This window comes from Dreissena polymorpha, chromosome 16, assembly GCF_020536995.1.
Source record: "Dreissena polymorpha isolate Duluth1 chromosome 16, UMN_Dpol_1.0, whole genome shotgun sequence".
Taxonomy (NCBI): domain Eukaryota; kingdom Metazoa; phylum Mollusca; class Bivalvia; order Myida; family Dreissenidae; genus Dreissena; species Dreissena polymorpha.
In genome coordinates, this window is record NC_068370.1 from 40,543,011 (window position 1) to 40,558,963 (window position 15,953).

The 15,953-nt window shown below is 37.6% G+C and overlaps 1 long non-coding RNA gene across 1 annotated transcript; it reads right to left on the reverse strand.

Moving 5' to 3' along the window:
- Nucleotides 1-7,906: 7,906 nt before the first annotated feature.
- On the reverse strand, nt 7,907-8,529 carry LOC127861590 (uncharacterized). Its single transcript, XR_008040279.1, has 2 exons — nt 8,307-8,529; nt 7,907-8,144 (listed from the first exon to the last, which is right to left on the reverse strand). It is a non-coding gene; the product is annotated as an uncharacterized LOC127861590 (long non-coding RNA).
- Nucleotides 8,530-15,953: the final 7,424 nt, after the last annotated feature.

The following is a 15,953-nucleotide window of genomic DNA, read 5'->3' on the forward strand; positions in this document are numbered from 1 at the left end:
GAGCAAAGCAATATACCCCCTCTTCTTCGAAGGAGGGCATAATAAAATATTAATGAAACTTAATTGTTTATTGTCATATTTCAGAAATTGTTCCACTTTCACAAGCAAACACTCTTTAATGTCAAAGTAAACACAACAAAATTACTGGAAAGACAGCATCCAATTTTGTTTGGAAAATGTTTTGTGACCTAGACTAACTTTGAGGTAAACAAGTGGAACATCTGTTCATTTAAAAATGACAGAAAACCCTACTTTTTGGGCACAATTACACTACAGATTACTTGAAAATGCCCCCAAAAAGCCAAGACTCAGAATGCTTAGTGTGGATTGGTTGTGCAACCAAGGGTGCCCTGCCCCATTACGGCAGAAATGTGGGATAGAATGCCATCTGGTGAAAAGAGGCGGTCATACTTGGCGCAATGAATAGCCATTATGTGTCACCTTAGTGCTGCACTGAGCCCAAAGACTTGGTCAGTCACCTGTGTGGCAACAGTTTGTGCGTAAACGCCAGTCATTTTACCATTGAGCCACTGTCAACCAATATGGACGCAGGACATGCTTCCAATTCAAACAAGATGTGTTTGTGAAACACAATGTCCCCCTATATGATGTTTGACCTTGTAGGATGACCTTGACCTTGTGAAGGATGACCTTGACCTTGACCTTTCACCACTCAAAATGTGCAGCTCCATGAGATACACATGCATGCCAAATATCAAGTTGCTATCTTCAATATTGCAAAAGTATTCATAAAATAAGCGATTTGGGCCACATATATTTGACCTCTGACCTTGAAGGATGACTTTGACCTTGACCTTTCACCACTCAAAATGTGCAGCTCCATGAGATGCACATGCATGCCAAATATCAAGTTGCTATCTTCAATATTGCAGAAGTATTTATAAAATAAGCGATTTTGGCCACATATATTTGACCTCTGACCTTGAAGGATGACCTTGACCTTGACATTTCACCACTCAAAATGTGCAGCTCCATGAGATACACATGCATGCCAAATATCAAGTTGCTATCTTCAATATTGCAAAAGTCTTCATAAAATGAGTGATTTTGGCCACATATATTTGACCTCTGACCTTGAAGGATGACCTTGACCTTGACCTTTCACCACTAAAAATGTGCAGCTTCATGAGATACACATGCATGCCAAATATGAAGTTGCTATCTTCAATATAGCAAAAGTTATTGCAAAATGTTAAAGTTGGCGCAAACAGACCAACAGACCAACAGACAGACCAACAGACACACAGACAGGGCAAAAACAATATGTCCCCCACTACTATAGTGGGGGACATAAAAATGCAACGGCCGTGGTCGGGCTCCAGACTGTTTATTCCGTAAAAACATGCAACAAGGATTACAACAAGCATTGTAATACAAGTGTATATATATATATGTATACAACATAAAGCCTATTTGCACTTAGCACATGAAAGTTGTAGATTTTACAGTGAACTATATAAGGAAACTATTATCTAGTATATTGTGACCTAAACTTACTTTGGGTTAAACAAGTGTGTCTTCTTTAAAAGTAAAAATGGCAGACAAACATAGTTTTTGGACACATGTGCACACAAGATTACTTATTCAGAGTGTTTAGTCTGGACTGGGTGTAGGACCAAGGGTGCCTTGCCCCATTATGGCAGAATTGGGGTTAAAATGCCTAATGCTGAAGAGGCGGTCATACTTGGTCAGTCACCTGAGTGGCAACAGTTTGTGCGTCAATTTAAGTAATTTGACCAATGAGCCACTGTCAACCAATATGGATCGCAGGACATGCTTGAATTTTAAAGAGTGCAATAGACATGGGTCTGGATCCTGACTGTTTAAACAGCCATGCAAAAATCATTATTATATCAATATTAACACAACAGAAAGCCTTTAAGCACAAAGTGTGTAAATGCTATATATAAATATATATTTGTTCACTTTTATTTTAAGTTTTTATTGTGTTTATTGCATAGTCTTTCGAGTGCTTTTGCAAATGTTGCCACCATATTCATCCTTAGTTTTTGTCACGAGTTAAAGAATGTATAAATACAGAAATAAGTGGTAAGCTTTTGGATGTGGATCATATCATTAACCCTTTCCCACTCAAAAGCAAAGGGAAAATGGCTATGTGCAAACAGCATAAAACCAGAACAGCCTGCAACCTTTTTTAGTGTTATGCTGTTTGCAGCTCATCAGTATCTAAAGGTTGGAAATGAAGCCTTTAAAACTTGAATTTAGTACGAAAGGTCTAAAATTAACTTTAACTTTCTAAGGGACAACAAATGCGTAAAAATACGTAAAAATACGTATCAAAGTGGTAAAGGGTTAAGTAAAAACTGGAATCATTGTAGGCTTCCCAATAGGTTTTGCTAGTACAGCCATTGGGAACACAGGTTCCCGCAGAATTCTAAACACTTCAAATATTATCGCTCCATCTCCACTTGCTATGCAAAAAAAACAGCCAATAAGGTCAGTTCTGTCCTTAAATACCTTAATGAGAGAAGTATTTACCAGATAAGAAAAAACTTGGTGGCTAAAAATGCCAAAAAAGGTCAAAAAGATCCCCTTTTTGTTAATGTTGAAGGGGACAATTGCTACAATAATCCAATTTTTAAGTGTGATGCGACACCTTTTCAAGCAAGAACCGTAGCCATAAGCACAATGTGCGAAAATAATACCAAAAACAAGCACATTGTAGGGGTTCGGGTTGCAAAAATAAACTCTGCAAGACTGCATCTATATGCATCTATGCTTAATAGGAATAAAGGTCAGCCAGTTCAATGCCCCAATCATAGGGGGCATTGTTCTGCAAATGTTTCTGAGCAGGAACCGATAGAAGATGAAGGAAAATATAAGGTGTTGGGAGACCTGATCTCACAGGACATCAACATTTCAAATTTCACTGCCATGGGGACAGTAGGGTATTTCAACATGTTCACAACTCTCACCGTCACAATGTTGGATCTTAACCATCTTGGCAACTCACTGAAGCGTGAGCTCAACAAAGCACCTTTCTTGAAGGGCATGCATAAAGCTGCCAACAGTAAAAACCAGTCACCAGGGTGACATCAACATTCTTAAGGTCATGGTTAATGTAATCTCAACCATAATTCTATGCTTCAATGACTACTGCGGTACTAGTTGTGTAAAGTACCGTTATGTCTGTGCTGGTTCCAATAGGCAAGCTAAGAATTTCATGCCAAACAATGTAAAGGTTAGAATGTTTAACAGTGACCAACAAGTCCTTAAATATGTATTGAAATGGTTTTGGGTCCAGCTGATCTGGACGCAACCAAACCATAAAGTGGGGCTTAGGCTGGAGGTAAAGGTTAAAATGTACAAGATGCAGCTCAGATTAATGTAGGGTTCCAAATAGATGGAACACAGAATTCGAAACACTTATTATTGCTCCTCCACTAACTAAGCAAAAACAAGCAAATAACTTAATAAGATCAATACTGCCTCCAAGTCCCTGAATGAGAGAAGCATGTACCAAATTAGAAAAGACTGGGCACTGAAAATGCTGAATCTTAATCAAATGTTGAAGGAGATACTTAGCCAATTTCCATCACACTGACATCAAAGGGGGAAGATCCTGTTCCCAGAAATGAAATATCCTTTGATGAGTGGCGTCATGAAGTAAGATGTTTGCTTTATGATGGTGTATACACACCTTTACCAGGTTCTACATTCCATAAACTATTTGCTAGCACAGCCTACAAGCTTGTTGCATCTTATGAAGATTCTGCTTCAGTTGACAGTATTTTTCAGAAATTCTATTGATTTTTGTAATTGTTTTTTTTTCCAATTACTGTTTTCAATTTGATATCTTTTTTACTTAACATTTGTATTACACATTCTTTTAAGGTTATTTTGATTGTATTTCTACAATGCTATTTTAATCTAAGACAAGGGACAAAATTGTCACAAAACCAGGTTTTCATTGTGAAAAAAAATCTGATAAAGGGAGACAACTCAAACTGAACTTTTGAAATGAACAAACAAAATTAACCCCCTTTGTAAGTTTGTTTTAAAATAAATCTATTTTTAGTCGTGGCGACCTTGACATTGGAGATATTGACGTGATTATTTCATGCGACACACCGTCCCATGATGGTGAACAAATGTGCCACATGATTTTAAAATCTCATAATGAATGCCATAGTTATAGCCCAGACAAGCTCATTTGTGCTATTTTTTACCTTTGAACTCAAAGTGTGACCTTGACCTTGGAGATATTGACGTTATTTTTTTTTCGCGCGACACACCGTCTAATGATGGTTAACAAATGTGCCAAATGATTTTAAAATCTCACAATGAACGACAAAGTTATGGCCCGGACAAGCTTGTTCCGCCCGCCCGCCAGCCTGCCCGCCAGCCTGCCCGCATTCACCAATCTAATAACCAGTTTTTTCCTTCGGAAAACCTGGCTAATAAATCTGTTGCTAAGGTTATGGTTTGAGGGTTAGGAGTTAAGAGTCAAAGGTTAAGGGGGTAAATCCTTAAACCTCTGCAGGGGCTTCTCAGCCATAATTTGAATAAGTGGCCTCAGAGCATGCCCAGATTTGCCATTGTCAACTAAACAAATATACCTATTATTTAAGTACCTTTCGGTGCTTAAAGTTCCTGCAAAAAGACAAGGTCCCATGTGCTCACCCGAGACCCTAAGGAATTAAACTGATCGGAACAAGTAGTGTGCACAAAGTTTCAATAAACACTTTATTGTTATAAAGAAATTTGCTCCCTCTGACGGAAGATGCACAATAAGCACTCCGTTTAGTCCCCTCAGATCGCCTACTCTTTGAAACGGATGCCCCATATTTCGGTGGCCCCGCCATTGGAAATACTTCATCTCCAGTGGTGGTGGGGTTTGAAGTAAAAAATGTCAGCCATATAAGAGGTGAGGGCATTAAAAGTGTGTTAAAAGCCAGTGGCCAACACCCGGACACTACCGTTTGAAATGGTAAAAGGTGGGGGTGGGGTTTGTCTGTAGCTTGGGTAATAGGTTGTAGTTTAGTGTTGATTGGGAGTGAGTTTCTCTCACCGGCACACATTGAGGAGTCGAAAAGCACGCTCAAGGTGACTGTTATATAAAAAAAATGTTGTTGTTCGAGTTTTGTATAGTTGTTTATGTATTTCGACATTCCATTATTCTTTTCTTTTCTCACGGTCTAGTGATGGGGCCAGATATTCAAGGAATGTGTCTCCTGTTAAGAAATTTAATCAGTCTGAATCTTGTGTACCAAAGTTTAGTGAAAATTCCAAGTTTAGTGAAAATTCCAAGTTTAGTGAAAATTCCAAGTTTAGTGAAAATTCCAAGTTTTGTGAAAATTCTCAGTTTAGTGAAAGTTCTCGGATAAGTGAAAATGATCAGCTTAGTGGGAGTACAGAGTTGGATCCTGCTGTTCCAGAAACTGCAGGTGGTCCAGAGAGAGGATTTCCGGAGAGCTTACCATCTCCTAGGCAAAACAGTTATCGATACGATTCGGTTTATATGCATGAATTGGCGAATCATCGATGTCACCGATATCCACTGCCATCAAGGCGATTCGCTGCAAAATTGAGGGAATCAGCGCTAAGATTATCTTGCTCTCGCGCGACGGCGGAACGACAAATCACGTGAAATCGTGGTGATTTTCCACTCAAAAAGCAACAATCACAGGTCGCGTAGTGTATCAGACATCACTGGCATAACAGTAAGGCTGCAAAGAAGTTGTTCCGCCGCCTGTACAGGGAGGAGGAGTGAAATAAAGTGAAGGACTGTGGAACACTAGAGTACTTGAAATATTCTGCTTAATGTTCTGCTTCTAGTGTATATATTAGGGATGGCAACGAATACCGATATTGGTATTCGGATATTCGGTCATCCTTCCGAACGAATATTCGGATATTCGGTCAACATCTGTTAGAAAAAAATCAACTATGTTTACCGTACCATTACTCCATGAATTCTACTTTCGTTTTTACCGGAAGTTCCCCGGAAGTGACTAAATATTGACACAGCATTGCCGTCGCTAATTGTTAAAATTGAATGACGAAAACTGTTTTTAAACTTTTAATATTGTAAATCAACAATAGAACGAGAAACATAATATTTACATGACGACAAAACAATTACATAACAAAACAGTTAGATCTATAAATAATTTAAGCTGAACTTAAACATAGTATTTACATAGCGAACACGTGCTTTAATATTGTACATCAACAATAGAACGAGAAACATAATATTTACATGACGACAAAATAATTACATGACAAAACAGTTAGATCTATAAATAATTTGAACTGAACTTAAACGTATTATTTACATAGCGAACACATGCAAACAAAACACCGTTGTCACATTTAAAAGTCACTCGGATCGGCGTCACTGGGCACATGAACATTGTTCTTATTTAAAAACACGATTGCGTCGACCAGATCACTGGCGAGTCTATTTCTTAGTTTATTGATGAGCAATCCAGTGGTTGAGAATATGCGCTCAGATGGCATAGAAGTTGCAGGTACATATAGAACACTCCTAGCAACATACGCGACTTTCGGAAATTCGCTCTCGTGACGTTTCCACCAGTCAAGAAGTTTAGCGTTTGGCTCCATTTTCACAAGCAAATATCTCTGAAGTTCGTCAGAATTCTCTTGCTCGGTTAAAGGTTGAGTAAATCATTTTCTAAAAGCTTTTTTGATTGGACAACGTGATTATAACCATACGATCTTTTTTGTTTTTCACACCAAGTCGGCACTTCCTTTACTTATTTAATCTTTTATCATGTTAAATGTAATTCGAGTTATTAGATCAAGACGGGTCGGTGTTTTAATTTCCATACGGTCTTATTTGGTTTTTTTCACCAAGTCGGCTTTTCCTTTACTCATTTAATCTTTGATAATTTAAATGTAATTCGAGTCATTGGATCAAGTGCAGGTCGGTGTTTTGATTGCCGATGCGATTAGAACCTATCATAATTTTGACACAAAGTGACTGTCTTTGTTAGGCAATTAGCGGGATTTATGACCGGTATACTGTCATCACCATAGCGACGAATTATCCGGACTAAACATTATGACACGAGGAACGACTTTTTGTACAATGTTTGAAGCAAATTTCACGAATACAAAGTCTTTGAAATTACCTGATTTTTTTGATTTTTTTCTTCCGAATATTCGATTCGGAAAATAGTATCCGAATATTCGGTCCGGGACCGAATATTCGGATATTCGGATATTCGGATATTCGTTGACATCCCTAGTATATATCCATTGTCTACTTCAAATTATAAATTGTTATACATTATTTCTTAACCTTATTTGTATTTTATTTATCCTTTTTTCATTTAAGTAACTGCAGAGGTTTTTTTTAGAAAAAGGGGAAGACGCTGGACGCTGGGTAAAAGGGGAAAATCGAGCGCGAAAGAGACATATTTGGGGAAAAAATAAAAACTGTTCATTTCAATGTCTATAACTCACCTACAGACTTCAAGTTTTTTTTTAGAAAAAGAGGCATGTCTCTGACCTTTTTGTTCTTAAACACATGAACAAGTGTGATATTAATGTCAAAGTCCTAAATAAAGTTGCAGGTGTAGATCTAATAATGGGAAATGTTTTCAACTGGGGCCGGGGAACAATGTCAATATTATGATTTCAATTTCATGATGAATGGGTTGACGATCTTGATCAACTAAAGTATTGGAAGGGAAAGGTGCGGCAGCTGCCGATTGTCTACTTTCACTTTCACAATAATCCGACAGTATTAATCGATGTTGATTACATGTACCTCCGAATCCTGTTGGGTTTCAACGGTTTTTGATGATTCATTCTGTAACAAGGGACAAAATTGTCACAAAACCAGGTTTTCATTGTGAAAAAAAAATCTGATAAAGGGAGAAAACTCAAACTGAACTTTTGAAATGACCAAAAAAAATTAACCCCCTTTGTAAGTTTTTTTTTTTTTTAAATCTATTTTTAGTCGTGGCGACCTTGACATTGGAGATATTGACGTGATTCTTTCGTGGGACACACCGTCCCATGATGGTGAACAAATGTGCCAAATGATTTTAAAATCTCACAATGAATGACATAGTTATGGCCAGGACAAGCTCATTTATGGCCATTTTTGACCTTTGATCTCAAAGTGTGACCTTGACCTTGGAGATATCGACGTAATTATTTCGCGCGACACACCGTCCAATGATGGTGAACAAATGTGCCAAATGATTTTAAAATCTGACGATGAACGACATAGTTATGGCTCGGACAAGCTCATTTATGGCCATTTTTGACCTTTGAACTCAAAGTGTGACCTTGACCTTGGAGATATCGACGTAATTATTTCGCGCGACACACCGTCCAATGATGGTGAACAAATGTGCCAAATGATTTTAAAATCTGACAATGAACGACATAGTTATGGCCCGGACAAGCTTATTCCGCCAGCCCGCCAGCCCGCCAGCCAGCCAGCCAGCCAGCCAGCCCGCCCGCATTCGCCAATCTAATTACCAGTATTTTCCTTCGGAAAACCTGGTTAAAAATGCGTCAACGCAATTAATATTTTCCGCGTCCGAACGTTTTATTTTGTTCGTGTATGAACGCCAATTGTGAGACTTTTTTCTGTTTTAACGTTTATATCTTGGCTTTCACATAACCCGGATGAAAATTCTACTGGTTTTGAATTAATTGACGAGACACCCTTCTCGCGCAAGACCGGAATCCAGTAAAATAGTCACATGATTAATACGATTAGTTGCCCGGTTTCCATGACGTAATTTAAGAGCTATATATAAAATCACTGGGATTCCCAGATTTGAGTGTTCGACGGATGAGAGAGAGAGAGAGCGAGATCGTTGTACATGGTACAAATTGAATAAGTGTCGACTTCCCAAAAGAAAAAAAAACATTTCTTTGCGGGTAAAAAATTTTATTTTGGTGAAAAATTATATTTTTGGAGGGGAAATGGTATTTTTAGGGGAAAAATTCTTGTAGGGGAAGACGCCGAATATCGGCGTCACTTTGTTAGTAAAAAAACCCCTGAACTGTCAAACTGAGAATGCAAAGTGCCATCAATATCCATAAAACAATAATTGTACATCTTTTTCCACCATTTCCATCGTCTGTGGCAAACGGTATAAAATATTACACCGGTTTCCACTGGATGGCAAATGGTGGCATTTTGTCCAAATACTCCACCGTTTGCCATCGTCTGTGGCAAACGATGTAAAATTTTACATCGTTTTCCATTGGATGGCAAACTATGGCATTTTGTTTCAATACTCCACCGCTTGCCATGGTCTGTGGCAAACAATGAAAAATTTTACATCGTTTTCCACTGGATGGCAAACGATGGCATTTTGTTTCAATACTCCAATGTTTGCCAGAAAATGCCACCAAATGCCATCGATGATGCAAATTCTTCCACTGTCCTCTTATTTTTCACTGTTTTCCACCATTTTTCATTGAATTTGATGTTCCAATACTCAACCGTTTGCCACTTTTTTTTCCCATGGTTCAAACAGAATTCTCAAACCTAAATTCAAGCTCTTTTCAAGGACTTTTCAAGGCCAAATTTTCATTTTCAAGGCCGAGAACCGTACGTTAGTTTCCTTAAAGAGTGCATTTTCAAGCAAATTTAACACAGTAAATATCATTTATTTGCTCAAACAAATTAAACTTATTCCACAATTACTCATACATGTTATTTCTAGTTATTACATACATGTTATCCATCCTTAACTCAATGAGTCTCACATACAGTTTGTCAACCAGTTGCGGATAATCAGCAGTTCCGATTAATTTGTATTTAATTTTCCATAATGCCCCAATAAAAACAAGGGACAAAATTGTCACAAAACCAGGTTTTCATTGTGAAAAAAAATCTGATAAAGGGAGAAAACTCAAACTGAACTTTTGAAATAAACAAACAAAATTAACCCCCTTTGTAAGTTTTTTTTTTTAATCTATTTTTAGTCGTGGCGACCTTGACATTGGAGATATTGACGTGATTCTTTCGTGCGACACACCGTCCCATGATGGTGAACAAATGTGCCAAATGATTTTAAAATCTCACAATGAATGACATAGTTATGGCCAGGAGAAGCTCATTTATGGCCATTTTTGACCTTTGAACTCAAAGTGTGAACTTGACCTTGGAGATATCGACGTTATTATTTTGCGCGACACACCGTCCAATGATGGTGAACAAATGTGCCAAATGATTTTAAAATCTGACAATGAACGACATAGTTATGGCCCGGACAAGCTTGTTCCGCCCGCCCGCCAGCCAGCCCACCCGCATTCGCCAATCTAATAACCAGTTTTTTCCTTCGGAAAACCTGGTTAACAAAATGATAAGTGTCTAAGGTATACATTAGGTAAAGGAATAAATTAACAAACTTTTAGCAAGAAATCTTTTGTAAATAGCTTACGGGGTGGAAAAATGCAGCAAAAAGATAACCGGAACTGATTGAATGAGTTATGTTTTGAAATGTGCATATGGATATAGAAGGCTTTATTATTTTCAAATAAACTTTTTGCTGATTGATAACAAATGCTATGAAAATGTTTTGAAATACTAATTCTGTAAGCTGAATGACTTTTTTTATAATTTTCCTAAGGTTGAACTTTAATTGGCTATTTATGACAAAAAACTGCTGGTCATGTACGTAATTCCGGCCTGTACGTAAAAAATCGGCCACCTGTGTAAAATCATTTTCATGATCTTCACGCACTTATTTTGTTTTTATTTAGAAAAAACAACATGAAAACCATCCCTACTCTCAATATGTTGCAAATGTAAGAACCATATCATTGTAAACTTTTGTGTTAAAATGTCACAAATATAGCAGGAAATATTTGGCTCGTGGGGAAAGTGATGTACTCATTAGTTGCAACAGTTATATTCATATAAGAAACAAATATATTTGACAAAATTATTTAAATTTTATCTAATAAACTTTAATTAAAGTTTTACCAATTAATTGTACAACAAATTATATTCAAAACATACAAATCAGAACCTAAATATAAATTTTTGATATATGAATTACCTCCCTTGATAAGAATATTACTAGATTACATGTTTAAATATTATATATAAGCGTTTACTAATAATCAACACTGAAGTCAACTTTTTAAACAAGATGTGTTTACTTTTTTAGCTATGTTAGAAAAAAATTATTAAACACATTAAAAACAAATCTTTTTTTGTGAATAAGCAGTTTCCCATTGTTTATATTTATTAAAATAGGTAGGGGGAGTAACTGGTATAATAATTTCGCATTTATTTTAAATTTCAAGTCAAAAATTTTAATAGTATAAACATTGATTAATACTCTGAAATTGAGGACATTTGTCTCAAGATATTGCTTTGTAATTTTATCTGCAGGTCAAACTGAAAAGTGGCCGATTTTTTAGGTACATTTAACCTACGAAAATGGAGAGTTTACATTTCATCATTTTCTGTTCATTAAGTAACATTCACCGATCTAATTCTATTTAAATTTTCATGCTAGGTGAGTTTTGAACCCAGGATTATATATGTGAAGTTTAGTTTCAACCAGTTGCCTAACACTAAAGATTTTTCTTAAATAGTCCCAAAAGTGGCCGGAATTACGTACATGACCAGTATGCCGTCTGACCTAACCTGTTATCATACAAAATAAATATTACCCTTTATTTTTACATCTTCTCACATTGACACTAAATCCCGAAAAAAATTATTGTGGTAAAAAGAATAAACGTTTTTGCCGGGCGATTCTAAACTGGTGTACTGACTGTATGTATTTACTTTTTAAAGTTATTACAAACAAACACATTGCTCCTCAAGTTCATGTTTTCTTTGTGGGTTTCCCCTTTCTCATGGCTTCTCAAAGCGCTTTCCCCCATCCCCCGACATCAACGGTCTTCATAGAGACCCGACAATGTGCTTTTTGAATGTCATTTGTTTTCTGTACCCAGGAATATTCAGTTAACCACCCTGGTTTGAAATGACACTTCCCCATCGCTGCGTTTTCACTCGCAAAAATTGATCACAATGGAGAACCTCTGACGTAGTACACATAATCTGTGACGTGTCCACATAACGTTTCGTACTCAATTGTTTACGAAACTTATATATTTCGTACTCAACTTTTTGCGCGAAGGAATTTATGATAATTTTTCGTAATATTTCCCTTAAGAACGATTTAAGTTTATAATAAAAGCGATGATACATGTAATTTTGAAAAGAAATAAACATTTTCAAGGCTTTTTTACATGAAATAAGCACTTTTCAAGCACTTTTTCAAGGCCAACCTTTGTTCAAGGGCTTTTCAAGCCTAGGACTCATTTTCAAGCACTTTTTAAGCCCTGTGCGAACCCTGTTTCCATGTAAAACAATGAAAATCGGTGGCAAATCTTCAGAAGGGCATGCTGAATGTGTAAAATGTACTAAGTGACACCGAGACCTAGTTTTTTAACTGGCATGGACCTGGTTCGAACTTTGGACATCACGCTGAATTTTAAACAAGAGCACTGCCTTGCGGGTGCAGACCGCTCATCTATTTTCTTTTTAAAGGTGAAGGGACTCTCATTTTCAATCACAAAGGAGGGAGGGGTGGAGTGAAGAGGGGTGTATAGTGTGGGGGTGTGGACATCGGGGGGGGGGGGGGGGGGGGGGGGATTTTTGGGTGCGATGGTTGGACGGTATTTCAAACATAAAATAATAAAAATAAATATTTGTTTTTTAACCGTTTAAAAAAAAAAATGGGGGGGGGGTGAGGTGGGGGTATAGTGTGAGGGTGTGGTGGTAATTTGTGAAATGATCTTAAAGAAAAAAAAAGAAAAAAAAATTAGGGGGGGGGATTTGGGTGGGGGGAAGGGGGGTGGGAGGGGATTCTTGGGTGCGATGGTTGGACGGTATTTCAAACATAAATAATAAAAATAAATAATTGCGTTTTTTAACCGTTTAAAAAAAAATTGGGGGGGGGGGGGGGGGGGGGTTGGGGGGGTATATCGTGAGGGTGTGGGTGGTCATTTGTGAGATGATCTTTAAAAAAAATTATAAAAAATAGGGGGGGGGCACTGGGGATGGTTTGGGTGGAGTCTATTGTGGTATGTCAGGTAAGAGTAGTTTTGTCAAAGTATCAATCAAATCTAATCATAAATAAAGAAGTTATGGCAATTTTAGCAAAATTTAATAATTTGACCTTGAGAGTCAAGGTCATTCAAAGGTCAAGGTAAAATTCAACTTTCCAGGTACGGTAACCTCATGATAACATGAAAGTATTTGAAGTTTGAAAGCAATGGCCTTGATACTTAAGAAGTAAAGTGGATAAATTTAACCATATATTCAAAGCTACTAAGTCAAAAAAGGGCCATAATTCCGTAAAAATGAAATCAGAGTTATGCAACTTGTCCTTTTACTGTACCCTCATGATAGTTTGCGAGTGTTCCAAGTATGAAAGCAATATCTATGATACTTTAGGGGTAAAGTGGACCAAAACACAAAACTTAAATAAATTTTTTAATTTTCTAAGTATAAAGGGCCCAAAATTCCGTCCAAATGCCAGTCAGTTACATAACTTTGCCTGCACAGTCCCCTTATGATAGTTAATAAGTGTTGCAAGTATGAAAGCAATAGCTTTGATACTGTAGGAATAAAGTGGACCTAAACACAAAACTTAACCAAATTTTCAATTTTCTAAGTATAAAACAGGCACATAATTCTGTCAAAATGCCAGTCAGAGTTACATTACTTTGCCTGCACAGTCCCCTTATGATAGTTAGTAAGTGTTGCAAGTATGAAAGCAATAGCTTTGATACTTAAGGAATAAAGTGGACCTAAACATAAAACTTAACCAAAATTTTCAATTTTCTAAGTATAAAAAGGGCACATAATTCTGTCAAAATGCACGCCAGAGTTATCTAACTTTGCCTGCCCAGTCCCCTCATGATAGTAAGTGTACCAAGTTTAAATGCAACAGCATTGATACTTTCTGAGAAAAGTGGACCTAAACGCAAAACTTAACCAAAATTTTCAATTTTCTAAGTATAAAAAGGGCACATAATTCAGTCAAAATGCACGCCAGAGGTATCTAACTTTGCCTGCCCAGTCCTCTCATGATAGTTAGTAAGTGTACCAAGTTTGAATGCAATAGCAATGATACTTTCTGAGAAAAGTGGACCTAAACGCAAAACTTAACCGGACGCCAACGCCGACGCCAAGGTGATGACACTCATAATTTTTTTTCAAAAAAAAGATGAGCTAAAAACGCACTAAGTGACCCCGTGACCTAGATTTTGGCCCAGCATGACCCATATTCAAACTTGACCTAGACATCATCTAGATACAACTTCTGACCAAGTTTGGTGAAGATCGGATGAAAACAACTTGAATTAGAGAGCGGACACTTAATACGGATCGACAAACAGACCGATCGACTGACAAGCTCACTCCTATATACCCCCCTAAACTTCGTTTGTGGGGGTATAATTACCAAAATATATGTATTATTGTGTTAGGCAAATGTTTTTGCTTTACAACTGTGATCACATCATTTTATTTATATCAAAGAATATGATGTGCTGATTTGATGTGTTTGTTCATGGATATAAACCATTATGTGCATTCGTTTTCATTTTGTTAGTATGTTCTGTAATTTATATTTTTGTTATTGAATTGTATGTCTCTGGTAGGGATTTTGTATAGAAAAGGACCATAAAGAAACCTTTTCTACTTTGTTATTGTAGTATTCCAATATAGTAAAGGAAAGAAGAGTCAAGCGGCCATTGGGCCAGAAAAGAACTTCAAAGCCAGCAGCACAGCTCTTCAGAATATATTTAAGAGGAAGTTTTTGCCATCTTTATAAAGAACTAAAATAACAAAAGAAGATGGCAAATTTGTTGCTAAGACAACTGAATTATTGTGGGCCCTTCTTCCAGTAAGTGAGCAAGAATTTTTTGGTCAACTTATGCACTTTCCCATGAAGAAAGGCAGTCTAGGTGGCCGGAGACTGTAGACAGCCATTGTCACCTAGATAGGTTGTCATGGAGGGTTAACGTCAACCTGGACATTAACATCTGGAACAGTATGACCTGTATGTCCCCCTTGGTGGATATTGAGATTAATTTGAGAGCCGTTGTCACTAATTTCTGTGACCCTTCGTCTTATCCTGATAACTCCCTACTTGAGGCGCTATATGGCGTCCGTTGTTTCTCAACGATTGGTTTGCACCCTAAGGAAGCCTCGAAGTATACGGACTCCGACATTAAGAAATTCTGTATGTTACTGGAAAGGCCAGAGGTAGTTGGTTTCGGGGAAGTCGGGCTAGACCACTCAGTGCCTTATGCAGATTTGCTGGGGCAAGCACTCTTACTTAAAGAGTCCTCAGTTTCCTTAAACAACACCATGTTCTGGTACTACACTGTAGGGGGGCAGATGGGGACATACATGGAAAAGAGGTACACATGTCCCTCTTGTCCATCATGCTCGGAGTAGTGAGTCCAGAGCAGCGTATCCACTTACATTGTTTCCAAGGAGACATGGAGGTTTAACGAAGCTTCTTGAATTCTTTTCCCAATACTTACGTGGGATATACACACACTGTGGACGATTTGACTGAGGATGCGGCAGTAGCACTTAGATTAGTCCCTTCGGACCGTTTGCTTATCGAGACAGATGTCCCGTATTTTGGTGGCCCCACCATTGGGAATACGTCATCCCCAATGGTGGTTGGGCTGGCAGCCAAACGTGTCGGTCGGGTTAGATGCGAAAGCACCAAAAGTGTGCTAAGGGACACAGTTGCAAACACTCGGGCACTCTACCGGTTGAACTGGTAAGGGATGAGGGCTGTCTGTAGGTTGTACCGTTAGTTTAATGTAGTTAGGGGGCGATAGTTTCTTTTATTTCCTTGTACGGATTGTTGTTTCATTCCATTTCTTTTAATTTCCTTGAAGTACGGGTCTTTGCCATTTTT